Here is a 16,941-nt window from a genome sequence, read left to right as displayed (position 1 = left end):
CCCCTTCCTGACCCCGCCAGGAATCAACGCGGGACCCCGTGCGCGGGAAGCGAGAACGCTACCGTAAGATCACGAACGGCCATACCGTGTTGAATACACCGGTTCTCGTCCGATCACCTAAGTGAAGGCAACATCTGGCCTGGTAAGTACTTGGTCGGTTGACCACATGGGAACACCGGGTGCTGTTGGCTCCCCTTCCTGACCCCGCCAGGAATCAACGCGGGACCCCGTGCGCGGGAAGCGAGAACGCTACCGTAAGATCACGAACGGCCATACCGTGTTGAATACACCGGTTCTCGTCCGATCACCTAAGTGAAGGCAACATCGGGCCTGGTAAGTACTTGGTCGGTTGACCGCATGGGAACACCGGGTGCTGTTGGCTCCCCTTCCTGACCCCGCCAGGAATCAACGCGGGACCCCGTGCGCGGGAAGCGAGAACGCTACCGTAAGATCACGAACGGCCATACCGTGTTGAATACACCGGTTCTCGTCCGATCACCTAAGTGAAGGCAACATCGGGCCTGGTAAGTACTTGGATGGTTGACCGCATGGGAACACCGGGTGTTGTTGGCTCCCCTTCCTGACCCCGCCAGGAATCAAACCTGGGACCCCGTGCGCGGGAAGCGAGAACGCTACCGTAAGATCACGAACGGCCATACCGTGTTGAATACACCGGTTCTCGTCCGATCACCTAAGTGAAGGCAACATCGGGCCTGGTAAGTACTTGGATGGTTGACCGCATTGGAACACCGGGTGCTGTTGGCTCCCCTTCAATAACAAATTAACAGCGATAAAACTTAGGCAGGTAGAGAACCACACTGGTGCAGAGCTTCAACTGAACGGAGCTAAGGGACAATAATGTAAACTCGACAGCGTTTTGCACAATAATTCTTCCTAGGCTGCGTTCACAATGGCAACGGTCGTCGGACAACATTGCCAGAGGTCGCCTGATAACATCGGGAGACAGCTGGTCATAGAGCCTACAATCTCCTTCGTCAATTTTTGGCAGGTTCAATGAGGTTAGGCGAGGATAGAATCAATTATATGTATGAAGCAGGTTAGTTTTAACCTTTTATGATGGGGCGGATATGTGTATGGAGAGACTGCTGCCTGCATAGCGACTTATGCTGATAAAAGAGACGCCGAATGTATTGAATGAGCTGTCCTGTCTCCGTAAAGAATGTGGCGAGTGTTATACACTCTGTCCTCAGTTATGGGAATAGCCAGACAAGTTTTACGTATACAGTGTATGAGAGGACGAGAGAAACGTTCTGTTACATACTCGAGGTAGTTCGTAGTGACCTTGAAAAGCAAATTATAAACACTCTATATTTATTTAAAGTTGTGCAGACGTACGTCGATTAGCCTTCCATGACATTCATTTAGCACACGCATAAAGTGTAGCATGAGATACTCTGAAAACCTAAAGCACTTAGAAATGGGAATATATACCGTACACCACATTTGCAAACCACTTCATATTAACAGTATCATTACCCAACTGGCAGAAAACGCCAGTAAGCACTAATCTACACGTACATATACATGGATATCCTGCAAATCACATTTGAGTGCCTGGCATAGGATTCGTCGAACCACCTTCACAATTCTCTATTATTCCAATCTCGTACAGCGTGCGGAAAGAACGAACACTTATATCTTTCCGTACGAGCTCTGCCCAGCACAAATCCTGTATCATTTCAGTGAAACTCTCTCCCATATTTCTCGATAATACAAAATGTGCTGCCCTTCTTTGAACTTTTTCGGTGTACTCCGTCAGTCCCATCTGGTAAGGATCCCACACCGCACAGCAGTATTCTAAAAGAGGACGCACAAGTGTAGTGTAGGCAGTCTCTTTAGTACAACTGTTACATTTTCTAAGAGCCGCGCGGGATTAGTCGAGCGGTCTAACCGGCACGGTAGCTCAGCGTGTTCGGTCAGAGAGCCGGTTGGCCTCTGTAATAAAAAACTGAGTGGAAGGATAAACAAACGAACTTAAACGGATGTCATGTGACGTCCGCAACGACCAAACACAACGATCAACAACTAACAAAATGATAAAAAAGCGGTCTAGGCGCTGCAGTCATGCATGGACTGTGCGGCTGGTCCCGGCGGAGGTTCGAGTCCTCCCTCGGGCATGGGTGTGTGTTTTTGTCCTTAGGATAAGCTAGGTTAAGTAGTGTGTAAGCTTAGGGACTGATGACCTTAGCAGTTAAGTCCCATAAGATGTCACGAACTTTTTTTTTCGCTAAGTGTCCTGCCAATAAAACGCAGTTTTTGGTTAGCGTTCCCCACATTTTCTGTGTGTTCCTTCCAATTTAAGTTGTTCGTAATTGTAATACCTAGGTATTTAGTTGAATTTACGGCTTTTACATTAGACTGATTTATCGTGTAACCGAAGTTTAACGAATTTCTTTTAGCACTCATGTGGATGACCTCACACTTTTCGTTATTTAGGGTCAACTGCCAATTTTCGCTCCATTCAGATCTTTTCTAAATCGTTTTGCAATTTGTTTTGATCTTCTGATGACTTTATTAGTCGATAAACGACAGCGTCATCTGCAAACAACCTAAGACGGCTGCTCAGATCGTCTCCCAAATCGTTTATATTGATAAGGAGCAGCAAAGGGCCTATAACACTACCTAGGGGAACGCCAGAAATCACTTCCGTTTTACCCGATGACTTTCCGACAATTACTACGAACTGTGATCTCTGTGACAGAAAATCACAAATCGAGTCACACAACTGAGACGATATTACGTAAGCACACAATTTCTCTACAAGCCGCTAATAATTTGTAGAGAACTATTGACAACCTACCACAAAAAAGATCCAGTACCGTAGCTATAAGTGTATAAGACATGCCATCCTTTTCACTTGAACAAGTTATTTTTTTGAGGTCATAATCTAATGCCTAAAATTTCCATTAAAGATTTTACCTATTTGAGGTTTCGAATAAACCTGCCATTTCAATCCATAGGTTTCGAACTATAGCCTGATGATGATATTTTCATCTTCAAGATGCCAAAAAAGTCACTCTTCCTTGGACTAAGTTTTCCAGTGTCTCACGCTCCATATTCGTGTACGTGAACGTCGGTCGATTTGACCGAAAAGAAAAAAATTGAATTTCACCAATTCTCGTACGAAGTCTGTACGTTCGGGAGATAAGAACGGTATAGTGTGACTGCGCACTTAGTGGCGTACTGATTTGAAAAAATCGGCCGTCTTCAGCCGATGTCGGTGGTCGGCGGAATTCACTGATATCGGTTCTACTGTGACCACAGCCTTAGGCAGTTACAATGTTTCCGACCTCATCGCCCGAACGCGAAGAATTCGGACGACAGTCGGTAAAATTCAAATCTGTGTGCTTTTTTTTTGTTTTTTTTTTTTTCAGTCATAATGGCGGACACGAGACTATGTGAGAACTGTGATAAACCGGTAAGTTTAGTCAAAGGAGGAGTTCGTGGCGTCCTGTCCTGAGGATGAAAAATATCAAATCAGGTTTTAGTTCGAACTCTATTAGACTGAAATCGCAGGCTTATTCGAAACAGCAACGGGCAAAAATCTTTATTGGAAACTTAAGATGCAGATTATAATTTCGAAAAATAATTCGTTCAAGTGACAAGGATCTTATGTTCGAAGTTACTGTATGAGATGTTTTTGGGCTGAGGTGGGTAGACATTAGTTGTCTACAAATTATCATTACTGCTTACTGCCGTTTTTATGCTAGTAAGGGGGGGGGGGGGGGAGGTGATTCAGTTAAATAAAGTTGTCTGCAAATATGGTGTACATATGTGTTTCCACTTTTCAGTGCTTTAGGTGTTCGGATTATCTTACTCATAACTTTGTTTGTCTTTCACACGTATGCTGAATGAAAGACACTGAAGGTTAATTGATGTATGTCTGCACAACTTCAAATAAGTTCAGAAAAACAGATTTCGAGTACTTATAGAGGTGAGATTCGAATTTTATTAAAAAATCCGATACGTTAAAGATACAGTTCCGGCTCAGGTAAAACTAGAAATGACCCTTCAAAGATTTTGTGTAATATGTTGGATGCTGTTTATGATGCCTTAAAAACCAATTTAAAAGCTAGTATTTTCACTCTTGCACACAAAATACCACGAACTTTTTAAATTTGTTCTAAACCAGAATTTGGAGCTGTGTAAGTGCTCTAAAGGACGCTGTAATTTGATTGACTTTATTAAAAGCTACACTCAATGTCTCAATCTAAAATAATAGTGCCACCAGAAATCTTGTTACTTTCTTTCTCAAATCCACTGGGCAGGTGTAGTGAAATTTACAGCACTCGTCATGTTCTTTACGAGACAGTCCTATGGCTCTTTTACATGCATTCGCCATCTTTTTAATAGCAAATTCCGCATTGCAGTACTCGTATCCAAGCACAGACGTGTCTTGGTATCTACTTGAAAGTTAAAAATCTAACCTACTTCATACACAGAATAGATTGTAACCTAACGTAACCTAAACTCCTCGATCCCGCCATACACTGACGAACGAGATCAGAAGCATTGTGACCAAGCTGTCTGCTGATTTTATTGAACGACATCCGGTGATAGAGTCTGACGACCTTTGTCAGTGCCAGTGGAAAGCAACTTCAACGGACAGCGGGAACAATAACTCGTTGTTTAGCTTAACAGCTGGAGATGAAATAGAGATCCACGCAACAATTTGGAGGAACAATAAATAGGATAAGAATATTTCTCTGAAATCCGAAAAACTGGGCCAAACTGCTGTCCCGGAAGTATATTTCGGAACACCGACTCCTTCAATCAACGTTTTTACATGGGGCTCCCAAAACCAGATTTCGTAAACCGATTTCCCAGTTCCGCTTCTGAATGGTTATGAACACTTCAAAATTGATTCGGGAAATCCGCTTCTGGTTGCCGGTTTCCCAGTTACGCAATCGATTTTCGCTCCCATGTAAACGCAACCGGTTTTAAAATATGCATAGGTGTCAGTTCTCGTCGTGTTTCTAAAACTTTTCGGCAAATATTGGCGGTGTGACTTTTATACATGAAGGATAAGTTGAATATTAGACTGAAGCTGTTTACACCTCGTCTAATTGAAGGGAAATAGAGATTGTGCTAACTAAATCATTAACTGCATCAGCTGTTTTCCAGACGCCATCTTTGACTAGGTTAGCGAATCCGCTTCAGACCTTAACATGTAAACACGGCAACAGTAAACGGTTTCGGATATTCGGTTTTCGTCTTCCGGAAGGTGTATCACAGGTAAACGTAGTGAATCTGAAACAGGGACTGTCTCGAAAAGCCGGGCTTCTGGCAACAACGTTTTAATCCGATGGGAAGTTTCTAGAACGAGCATTCGATCGTCACAGACGTTGCGCATGTGCAGTAGACAAAAATTGCAAATGGTCCTGATAGCTATGACATCTTTGCTCGAACAACCCATGTACCCTTCTGTGTAAATCGACATCCGGTGGTAATCAATCTGCACAATCTGTGGTGGTTGAATTGAAAATGCTACATTTCCTCTGTTATTCGTGAGTGAACCAAACCGATTAGCATTTTCGTTTACTCTCAGTACGTAATTATTACCGTACTGTGAATTTCTTCCGTGTATTCTACACGGACTAAAGCAACGAGTTAACTCGTTGGAGAAATGTCAGCGTACCGTTGGTAACAATTTGGTATAATATCTTTAGCACTTGAGCTCTTTGACAGCTTCTGTGCAGCAGGCCTCATATGTTTGTTTTGATACCTGGGAGAAGCGTCAGCGGCTGTTAGCGGTTAGTTGTCTACTGATTGGAGAAGCAGTTTTTGCATAGATGCTAATGTACGATAGCATACTGTTTAATGGCACATTTCAAACTATAAAATTCTGTGTATGTTGATGCTGCAGTTGACTAAGAGAAAGAAAATTATTGTTTTGCAAATACAGGAAGGCTTTTTGGTGCCGCACCCTCCATCCCAAATCCAGTCCGTCACGTATAAGAAACACTACGTGTAATTACATGCAAGTGTTTCTGCAACCGGATTTTACCTGATTGTACACGATAGGGACACAAATAGGGACGCTTGTCAGTGTGCAGATATAAAGTGCTGAAAGTCACTCTTCCCTGCAGAAATGGTCCCCTCCTCCGTCTGGTGTAAGCCACTATACCATCCACTTGTTTTCGAGATTTTTCCCGCTGTGAATTGTACATAGAATATGTAGAACATATTTTTCAATTATGATATTATTTGTATTAATAGGGTTGGGGGGTGGGGGAGGGGTGTATTAGTTGTCAGTGCAGTTGGATATGGCGTCATTTTTTTGCGGACACACAGTACAGGAGCTAAGATACTTCACTGAGGCCTCAGCACTGTACTGTGTGACTGCACGGTATTTGTGATCTGCACTAATACTGATGGCATAGTAGGTACACAGTGATAATTCCTCAGTACAGTTCTGTAACTGTGTTAAACCTTTGAAAGTCCTTTTGTTGTTGTTCTCTTTCACTAAATGAAAACTTCCAGTTTCATCTTTGATACCAAAATTTATTCTGTGGTGAACCTGTCATTTCATACTCATTACATGTAGGTCTATGCAGATCTGTTTAACAAAGATATAAGATGCAGGTTACAAATGTGTTATGACAGAGCTCTTTATTCAAATGTTGGATGTTGGAATATTTACTAGCAATCAGTTTATTTTCATTGACAAAACTACTTTGTTTACTATCAGGAGTGCAGGCAATTTATAAAACTCCATTTATTTCCTTTAGTTTCTGTCCCATTGATCTACCCATTTGTCAGCAATGGTACATTTGATTAATAAATATTTTTCTGATTTGGGGAATGCCTGTATTGTAGGTCCAGTTTTCAGTGACTAAAGGAAAAAAAAAAATCATTTAGTGAAATCAAGCCAATTTATACATCTGTTTACCCAAACAGCAAACTACTGTAAATCACACAGCAAATGATACTTAACATTGAACGATGTGTTAGAGTTCCTTTACATTACATTTGTGTATGGTGCACAGGACAATTGAGTACTTAAATCCTCAGTGCACACTGTATATAGTTTAATCTTGCTTTTGCAGTATCTATGGACTGATATGAAGGTGGCTGAAAAGTATCTCTAGAATTTCCCATAATACTGGTCCTAAAAAATTTGTAAGTAGGCTTTCACAGAATATTTGGCATCTACATTCAAACATCTGCCAATTCTGGTTTTTTAGCTTTCTTATGACACTCTCCTGTTGGTGAAGCAAACCTATGACCATTCTTGCTGTCCTCCTCTGTGTAACCCTGTTAATCCCATATGGTATGAGACACACATATAAGCAATATTCTACATCCATGTTTATACTCAGTGAGCCCCTGTAAGGTGCATAGCAAAGGTTATGTCCTGTTGTATCACTTGTTCGGGTTTCTTCCCATTCCACTCACATATTGATCACAAGAAGAATGATTGTTTACAAGCCTCTGTGTATACTCTAATTAATCTAATCTTGCCCTCACAATCTCTATGGGAGCGATATGTGGTGAGTTGTAGTGTATTCCTAGAGTCATCACTTAAAACTGGTTCTTGAAACTTTGTAAACAGGCTTCCTCGGGATAGTTTACATCTATCTTCAGGAGTCTGCAAGTTCAGTTTCTTCGGCATGTCTGTGACACTCTCCCACAGTTCAAACAAATGTGTGACCATTCGTCCTGCCCTTCTCTGTATATGTTCAATATCCCCTGTTAGTCCTGTTTGGTATGAGTTTGAGCAATATTCCAGAATGGGTCCCACTAGTGATTGGCAAGCAATCTTCTTTGTAGTCTGATTGCATTTTTCCGGTGTTCTACCAATAAACTAAAATCTTCCACCTGCTTTACCCACGACTGATCATATATGATCGTTCCATTTCATAGGTCAGTACCAAATGAGAGTGGGGAATAGTGTGTTGCTGCTAGGCAGTAGGCACGGGAGGGATGTAGGCAAGATGGTTCAGGCAAATTAGAAACAGGGTATAAAGTCAAGAGTATTGTTAAGACTTAGCCAGGTGATAGAGGAAATAGGGAATTTGTGCAAAGGTTTTGGCAAACAGGATCAGTTTGTTACAATAGGTGGAGCAGGGATCAGCCTGGCAAAGAACAGTAATTAAAGCATTGGTGATGACCTTGATGATATAGGAGTAGCAGCTACACACACAAATGTGAGTTTTGTGGAGGTTGCCGTACCATGACCAGCCCTGGTTTAGCATTGCTTTGAGCTGTGTGAACACTGAGTTGAGAAGGCTGTCCTGCCGACTGAAATGAAATTTCATACTAGTGCTGTGCCAGTTGCTACAGTTGGGACATGTGAATATACCAGACATGGCATATACCTGAATAGGGGAGGGAAATATAGGTTGGTGGATAATATAATAATATACGGGGGCCCACCATCACACATAGCAAGACCCCCATGTTTATGATGTCAGAGGGGCTCTTTTCTTTAGGTTGGAATCAGGGTTCAGGTAACCTGTTGAGAAGCACTGAAAATAATGGAAGAACCTCACAAAATGCTTAAGAATGCACAGAAAAGCAAGGTTAGCTTATTTTATCAAAATATTAGAGGACTGAATAATAATTAGAAGAGCTTCTTGTCTGTTTGTAAAATTTAGAGCGCTCTGGAAAGATAGACATCCTGTGCCTGTTTGAGCACCACATAACCACAGGCTTAGATAAGTTACATATAAAAGATTATGCTATTGCCACCTACTTGTACAGAACTAATATGGAAGAACGATGAGTTGTTACATCTATTAAGACAGAACACAAATTAAAAAACATTAAGACACGTAGATTTCATAGTGATTAGTACATAGAAGTGTGTGTTGGTGAATTAATATTGAAAAATAGTTCACTTTCAATTGTAACTGTATGTAGATCCCCAATGGGAAATTTTGAATTGTTTATGAGGAATCCAGATTCCGGGTCAATGGAAGCATCCGATTCCACCCGTCTGCTTTGCCCCATTGTGTGTGTGTGTGTGTGTGTGTGTGTGTGTGTGTGTGTGTGTGTGTGTGTGTGTTTTGTGGTTTTGTTTTTCGTAGTTGTAGGTGTTGGCTCTTTCATATCAATAGCTATGGTCACCTATATAGGTCAAGGGAAGTGTCCAATTACTGTAGATTTTGTAATTTTTTTTTTGTTAGTCTTTTTGTGTGTTTTGGGATTGTGGTGTGTTTTTTTTTCTGTTATATTTAGCTTGTCCCCTCCCTAAAACTTCCAGTTTCCCGCAGTTGCCCCGTTAGTTTGATTGTATTTTAGGAGTGAGATGTTATTGTCTTATTTATACTTATTTTCGTATTTTTTGCCGTGTGTATGTAGTGACATCATTGGCACCATATTGTAGACACTTAGAATAGCCATTTCCGCCGTATTGATGACGTTATGGGTCAAAGCAGATGGGTGTAATCGGACACTTCCGTAAGCCCCAGATTCCTAACTGTGCTAGCTGTCAGACAGCAGTAAGCAGTTAATGGTCTGTGGTGACTTCAGTGTAGATTTTATACAGGATTCTGATAGGAAAAATGACCTGTAAACGTTGTTTGGATCCTATAATTTGATCTCAATAATTAATATTCCATCACGGGTGGATGAAGATAGTTGGACCCTAACTGATAATGTTTTCTTTGGTGAAGCTCAAAGCAAGAGAAAAACTGTTTACTCAGTAAGAAATGCTCTCTTTGAACGTGATACACAGTTAGTTATGATAAGTAACAAAGTTCTTTCCAATATGGATACTCTTCAGTGGAAATAAGTTGTAATAATTAATTACTCGAGGATGAATGTTTCTAAGAATAGTTTAAGAAGATGAATGGGAGAAATTACAATGAACCAAATGCTAACATAGAATTTAATCTATTCCATAATAAATTCATATCATTGTTTGAAAATACCTTTCTGCATAAGTTAATCAGAAAGGAATGTAAGCACAGCTATGTAAAAAAAAAAAAAAAAAAAAAAAAAAAAAAAAAAAAAAAAAAAAAAACACCATGACTCAAAAGAGAGATAAAGTACTTGTGGAAGGAGCAGAGAAATGTACCTTCTAGCAAGAATAAGTAGGGATCTCGCATTAGTTTCACCCCACATAAACGACTCTGTGTGGCAGACCAAGACTCGAACTCGGGACCTTTGCCTTTCACGGGCAATTTCTCTACCACTGAGCTACTGAAGCGCAACTTGTGACTCATCCTCACAGCTTAATCATGCCAGTACCTCATCTCCCACCTTTCACAGAAGTTCTCCTGTGAACCTTGTAGAACTAGCACTCGTGGAAGAAAGGATACTGTGGAGACATGGCTTAGTCACAGCCTGGGGAATGTTTCCAGAATGACATTTTCACTCTGCAGCAGAGTGTGTGCTGATATGAAACTTCCTGGCAGATTAAAGCTGTGCGCGGTCTGACACTCGAACTTGGAACTGCGAAAGGCCCCAAGTTTGAATTTTGGTCCAGCACACAGTTTTAATCTGCCAGGAAATTTCATATCAAAACACACTCTACTGCAGAGTGAAAATATCATTCTGAAAACACTTATTGTTGTATGTAACTTGATTGCTGGACCCATTACTTCTGGACAGACCAAATAGGAAGACTTTTGGCTGCCAATGTTTCATGGCTAACCATTGCCACTAATAATAATAATAATAATAATAATAATAATCATAATGTGTAAAACGTACAGCAATTTTATAGCCATTACATAGTTACTGTTGAGTTGTGCTGTCAATTAGTTCATTTATCTGTTGCAAAGAGAGTAAGGAAGCAATTTCTGGCTAATTGCGGAAAGTACCTAAAATTCAGGAAAAGGGTTTCCATGAGATATTTTAAGGATATGTAATGTATGTCTCAGCTTGACTTTCATACATACGTGGCACAAAGTATGTGTTTACGGGTTGCCCTATATGAGGAGGTTGTTCATACATTTATTCCACAAGCTGAAATCTTCACCATATTGTGTCGTACAATAATGCTAGTGTTTTTTTATGTTGTTAGTAATAACTTATCTAATCAGTATTAGACTTATGAAATATCACCACCACTATCAATAATAATAATAATAATAATAATAATAATAATAATGGTCTTTTAAAAAAATTTGGTTTTGTGACCGAAACACAATCAAACCCTTTTCTTTCTGCCCCTCAGAAAATTTTATTTAGTCCCAAGAGAGGGTAATTAACTACCCTCAGGTTGGGAACCACTTAACCGAAGCACCCTAGAAGAGTTTAAGTAACTTCTGTCTACTGTTGCTTGCACCAATTTGTGAATAGTTTTGTGATAAAAGGATACACAAATCTAAATACAAATTCAGCTTTAACATAGCTGAAAAGCAGCTGATGGTCCTTGCATGAACATTAAACACTTACCCGCAGCCTGTGTGATTAGGATGTACTGGTACTCTTTGGGATTTCACGTACGATTCGCACAGCATCGACTTCGTGAAGTTACCTGGGCTAGCTGCATTGCTCTGAAGGAAGGTACTGGGCAAGATGTACAGAACTGTGGATATTTCAACGTCAGTTGTTTCCCAAGAACAATGCACTTGCACTAGAAACCTGATCTGTTACTTGTTGATGGAGCAAGACCTCCCAAACAGGTCATAAATATGGAACTTTAGTTTATTGCTGAAGGTGGTTTTTTTTTTACATAGCAAAAAGTTCATGAATTTTAGTCATTTGAATCTTAACTAAACTTTATCAGTTGTCACTTCAGAAATATGGCCCTTCTTTTCTCTAATCTAAAATTTCATTATTTGCTAAATTTTGTAGAGTTGGGTAATGACTGATAATGGACCTCATTCAGGGTAGTTGTTGAGAATGACTGGTATAGAGTGGAAGGAGGGCAGTAATGTAGTTTGCTATCCACATTGGCAATGCACATGTTGATGCACTTTGCTGTTTCAGGTTATCTTGTTGTTCGGTATTGTGTTGCTTTTAATGTTGTTTGCCATTTGTCCAAAGTGAAATATGTAAAAATGAATGATTACGTGAAATCTTCAATAATGCTTCGCCAACTCTCAACAAAACCTTGACCTCAGGCTACGCTACAGATCAGTATGTCATTACTGCTGCGATTTCATATTCACATTCAATGGCTTCCCCACTAACATCCAGATAGTCACATTTCAACCTATTCTATCCCTCGAATTATGCTACAGGTTGATCTGTCACCACAACCTATATCCCAAAAAATAATATAGCCAATGAAAAGGCTATTGCCAGTGTTCTGCTCTGTTCCTGTTTCCACACATATGACGTCATGTGGTATGTCATGTGGAATCAGTAGGTTCAGTAAAACCAATGTATACTTGTAGCAAATCGTTCTTTTCTTTAAAGTGTCGGTTGTAGTTTAATTATTCCGTAATCAGCATCAGTGGAAGCTAGAGCCAGTTGGTCAGTCTCTGCTCCAGAAAATCAAAGACAGCACTTGAGTAGCTACTATCCGTGTTTGAGAGTGTCTTTTGATTGCTAATGGCATTGGGGGGTCTTCCCATCAGAGGGGTAGTTTGCAAGGCAAACAGGGTCCCCTTCCAAGTGTGATAACTTTGTGTAAAAATGCACTTATGGTGACAGCGGCTTTTCTGCTGCATGCTGCAGTTGTGCGACTGCGCAGTGTTTGACGGGAAGTGCACATAACAAATCATTGTTCTGACGATTAGGCAAAATGACAGAACCAGTGAGAAAATAGCGTTCAATAAATGTTGCCGCAATGTGGAGGGTAATTACACAGTAGCATATAGGAATACAGTAGCGTATAGGAATGGGCAGGATGTTGTTATATAAAGCAGAGTATTCCACAGAATTTGAGCTGTACTCTTACATTCCTCGGGTCGACAGAAGCGTCCGATCCCACGTGTCGGCTTTGACCCGTGACGTAAGGGTGTTGTCGTGTGTGACGTCATGACGGCGCGGAGTTTGGTTTGAGTGTGGCTGTCTCCAGTTCTGTTTTATCTTATTTTATTTACTTTTCTGATCTGTTCGTTCTATCTCGTGAGATTTTTTTTTTTTATATTTAAAAACACTTATTACTTATTTTAATTATCTGTTTCCTCCAATTTCTGTTTTAGTTTACTATATTTATCTTTCTGATCTGTTCGTTCTATCCCATGAGATTTTTTTTTTTTTTTAAAAGACAAAAAACACTAATCAGCTACTGAAGCATCTTTATCTTCTATGGGTTGCAGGGGTTAGGACCCCTGGGGAGGTGGGTGGGTATTCATGCATGGCTGTCTTCACTTTCACGTTGTAGCTACGCTAGGCGTCTAAATTTGTTTATATTTCGTTTGCCCCCACCCAAAACACCCCATTTCCCGCGCTTGTCCCGTTAGTGTCATTAGTCTTCTTGTGGAAAGTGTGTGTGTTTGTTTTTGTTTCCGCCATATTTGTGGTGTCATGGGTCAAAGCAGACGGGTGGGATCGGACGCTTCCGTATTTCCCATTCCTCTGTATATATTCGGGAAAAACTCTGAGGAAAATGTCGGTAATTGAAATTTCGTTTTACTGATAGCCAACTCAATTCATGTATTGTATCTGTGGCACACTGTCCGCTATTTCGCAATTGCACAAAACGAGCTGCCCTTCTTTGAACTGTTTCTATATGCATCATCAATCCTGTCTGATGCGGATCCCACACTGCACAACAATACTCCAGAAGAGGGTGGACAGGCATAGTGTAAGCAATCTCTTTATTATACCCGTTGCATTTTCTCAGCATTCTGCCAATAAATCACAGTCTCTGATTTGATTTTCCCACAACATTATCTATGTGATTGTTCCAGTTTAAATTATCCATAATTGTAATTCATAAGTATTTAGTTGGATTTAAAGCCTTTGGATTTGTGTTATTTGTCATGTAACTAAAATTTAGTTTATTCCTTTTAGTATTCAAATGGATGACAAAACACTTTTCATTATTTAGAGCCCATTGCCACTCTTTGTGCCATCCAGATATCTTGTCTAAATAACTTTTCCAATTCTTTTGATCATTTGCAGACAATCTGAGAAAGCTGTTCAGATTGTCTCCTAATTTGTTTATGTAGATTAGGAATAGCAGAGGGCCTATAACACTTCCTTGGGGAACACCAGATATTACTTCTGTTTTATTCGATGACTTTCCGTCAGGTACTATGAACTGTGACCTTTCTAACAGGAAATTGCAAATCCAGTTGCACAACTGCTCATTGGAAACTGGAGAAAAATTGACAGATTAAGTAACATGTATAGTGCTGTTGCAGGTAGCAGTGTGTTAGCAGGTATTAGGGATAAATTGAATGTGGAGAGGCCAGAGGTTTGAGCACATTCATAAAATAAATGTGTTACACCACAGCAAGTCTGTGACCAGATGTTCTTTGTTATAGAAAGGGGACAGAAAGTGGGACATTTTATTGTGCTGATGGATTACATGAAACTCTGTGATGTATATATCCAGTGCTTGATTTGTAAAAAAAGGATGATGTACCAGTACTGTGGTCTTCAGGGCAGTTAGACTTCTTAAAGCATTATTTTAATGCTCTCCTGTGCAATTTAAAAGATAAAATACAACATTTGTTCTGGTAAAAAATACATTGTATCACATCCCAGAATCTGTGGTTCTGATTTCTTTTGTCACAGGGACTGGTATGGAGTACTGGTGTGTACTGTCACAAATCAAGCAGTGAACACAGCTAAAAATGTTCATTGCCACAGAAGCAGAAAGCTTCATAGCAGTTTAATGTAATAGTAACAACAACAACAACAGTACTAAGTGTCCAAGTACAAGGACCAAATGAATGAGGTAGCGCAAGTGTTAAAGACTTTAATCTCTTGTTGAGGAGGATGGACGTTGCTCTGTTTGGTCTGCTAATTTAGATTTTTGATGTTTTTCCTTAATAATTTCAAGCAAGTGGTTTCTTCATCAATGCTACAACCAACCACCTGTTCTATCCTCATAAAAGCATAGTTATATTTGGTTTGTTGGTTTGTATGTATGTATATTTTTGAGGTATTTATTTTCATCGTATTGAAATGACAGATTCTTTACCATTGTAAGATGATCTCTGCCTTACATTAACAGTTTTTTTAGAGCACTCATGAACAGTCTGTAATATCATATCATATATTTCTAACATTAAACAAGTAACATTCCTTTCTCATACAAGTACTTATAATTGTTATACTTTTAGACCATATGTCAATCTCATAGAGATATTAGATGGACTAGTAGAAGCAGTTGTTTTTGTGGTTGTGGTTTTTTATCCATGGATCCTTTTTATCAGGCTATTTGACATGGGATTGGTGTATTTGGAAAAAAAAAAAAAAAAGAGGGGTCATGTATAGAGGTATTTTTACACTTACAGGTTTAGTTTGACAAGGATGGCACAGGTCTTATTGTGGGAGCCATACCAGCATTTGTCTGAAATGATTTTGGGGAAACTATGGAAAGCCTAAATGAGGATAACTTCCAAAATGAGCCCAATCTATTTAAAACAGCAACATCTTAATTAGGTTTCTCCAGAGTAGCATACCGTTTTATTTACACATTTTTGCAAGAAAGTCATTTCCTGAAGCATTCCATTTTGCGGTGTTACAGTATGTCAATAATACATAAAATTATAACTTCTCCTCAGCTATTCAGTTCTCCTTTTAATATTCTGTCAAGTCTGCCATGTGGTATGCCTGTTTTCAGGCATATTTGCCTCCCCCTCCCCTCCCCCCCCTCTCTCTCTCTCTCTCTCTCTCTCTCTCTCTCTCTCTCTCTCTCTCTCTCACTCACTCTCACACACACACACACACACACACACACACACACACACACACAAACACACACACACACACACACACACACACACACACACACATTCTTCTTTGGATTTGGGGGAGGGGACCAAACAGCAAGATCGTTGGTTCTATTTGATTAAGGAAGGACAGGGAAGGAAATCACCCATGCCCTTCCAAAGGAACCATCCCAGCATATGCTTGTAGCGATTTAGGGAAATCATGGAAAACCTAAATCACAAAGACCGTATGTTGTTTGAACCACTATCCTTTCAAATGCAAGTCGAGTGTGATAACCTTCTATGGAGTGGAAGTAGCTGTTATGGAGATATGATTTCAGTTTGTGTTTGAAGTTAATTTTATTATATAGTCTAAATTCTTTCTGTCACTAAATAGCTAGTCAAAGAGTTAGTTTTTTTTTCTGAATATCTCTTTTTGTTATGTGCAAAACTGGGGCTGGTTGAAGGACAGTGTAAACCATTTCGCCTTCTAATATTGTATTTGCGGATATTACTGTTGTGAATCTTACCTGTATTGGATGCAGTCAAACAGTTCTGAAACTAATTGTTGATAACAAACTTCACAAGGGAGTAAATGTTATCAGGATGTCCAGCTGTTTACAGAGTACTCACAAGAGATTCTAGAGTGGATGCCCCACATTATCCTTATTACATGCTTCTTTGCAAAACAAACTTTTTTTCTCAATGGCAGTCTATTCCGGAATGTAATTCCGTAATACATTTGTGAATGAATCTTTTTCTTAAGGTCACCTCCCCCTCGGCAGTCCCCTGCTGGAGTTCCAAATGGAGAACTATTCCAGAATCCTTTGGCAATGGAGAGATCATCATGACACGTTTTCAGCTACAGGCCACATGTTCTGGGGATACACGTTACGTGTCTTTAATGCAGTGGTTTCCATTGCCTTCTGCATCCTCGTGCCGTTGATCACAGCAGGTTGTTCCATCTTTAGGGGCAGTACCCACCCCAAAAACAAGATAGCGCCCCTAACCTCTGTCCGCTCCTCTGCCCCTCCCCGGCTAGGTCGTACGCAGAATGAGGGCAACTTCTTATGCCAGAATTTTTCGGCCGCCAATGCCAATTATTCATTAAAATTTGAATGGTGGCGGGTTTTGAGCCTGTGACCGAGGACATTTTGATTACTAATCAAAGACGCTACAGCTAGTA

General features: G+C 40.2%; 1 protein-coding gene and 4 pseudogenes across 5 annotated transcripts in view; all 5 read left to right on the top strand.

Moving 5' to 3' along the window:
- The first annotated feature begins 71 nt into the window (after positions 1-71).
- LOC126213998 (5S ribosomal RNA) lies at positions 72-191 on the top strand (annotated as a pseudogene).
- Positions 192-262: 71 nt separating this feature from the next.
- Positions 263-382, top strand: LOC126213978 (5S ribosomal RNA; annotated as a pseudogene).
- A 71-nt stretch (positions 383-453) lies between these two features.
- On the top strand, positions 454-573 carry LOC126213974 (5S ribosomal RNA; annotated as a pseudogene).
- A 72-nt stretch (positions 574-645) lies between these two features.
- On the top strand, positions 646-765 carry LOC126213976 (5S ribosomal RNA; annotated as a pseudogene).
- A 4,471-nt stretch (positions 766-5,236) lies between these two features.
- Positions 5,237-16,941, top strand: part of LOC126212854 (histone acetyltransferase KAT2A) — a 390,973-nt gene continuing 379,268 nt past the window's right edge. Inside the window, exon 1 of one of the 5 annotated variants that reach the window (XM_049940289.1) lies at positions 5,237-5,256. The gene's annotated coding sequence lies outside the window, so the exon portion shown is untranslated. Of the gene's footprint in view, positions 5,257-5,696; positions 5,822-16,941 lie in introns of those variants that run through there. The other 4 variants (XM_049940288.1, XM_049940286.1, XM_049940290.1 and 1 more) reach the window with 4 other exon arrangements.

This window comes from Schistocerca nitens, chromosome 11, assembly GCF_023898315.1.
Source record: "Schistocerca nitens isolate TAMUIC-IGC-003100 chromosome 11, iqSchNite1.1, whole genome shotgun sequence".
Taxonomy (NCBI): domain Eukaryota; kingdom Metazoa; phylum Arthropoda; class Insecta; order Orthoptera; family Acrididae; genus Schistocerca; species Schistocerca nitens.
This window is presented reverse-complemented; position numbering and strand designations above follow the sequence as displayed.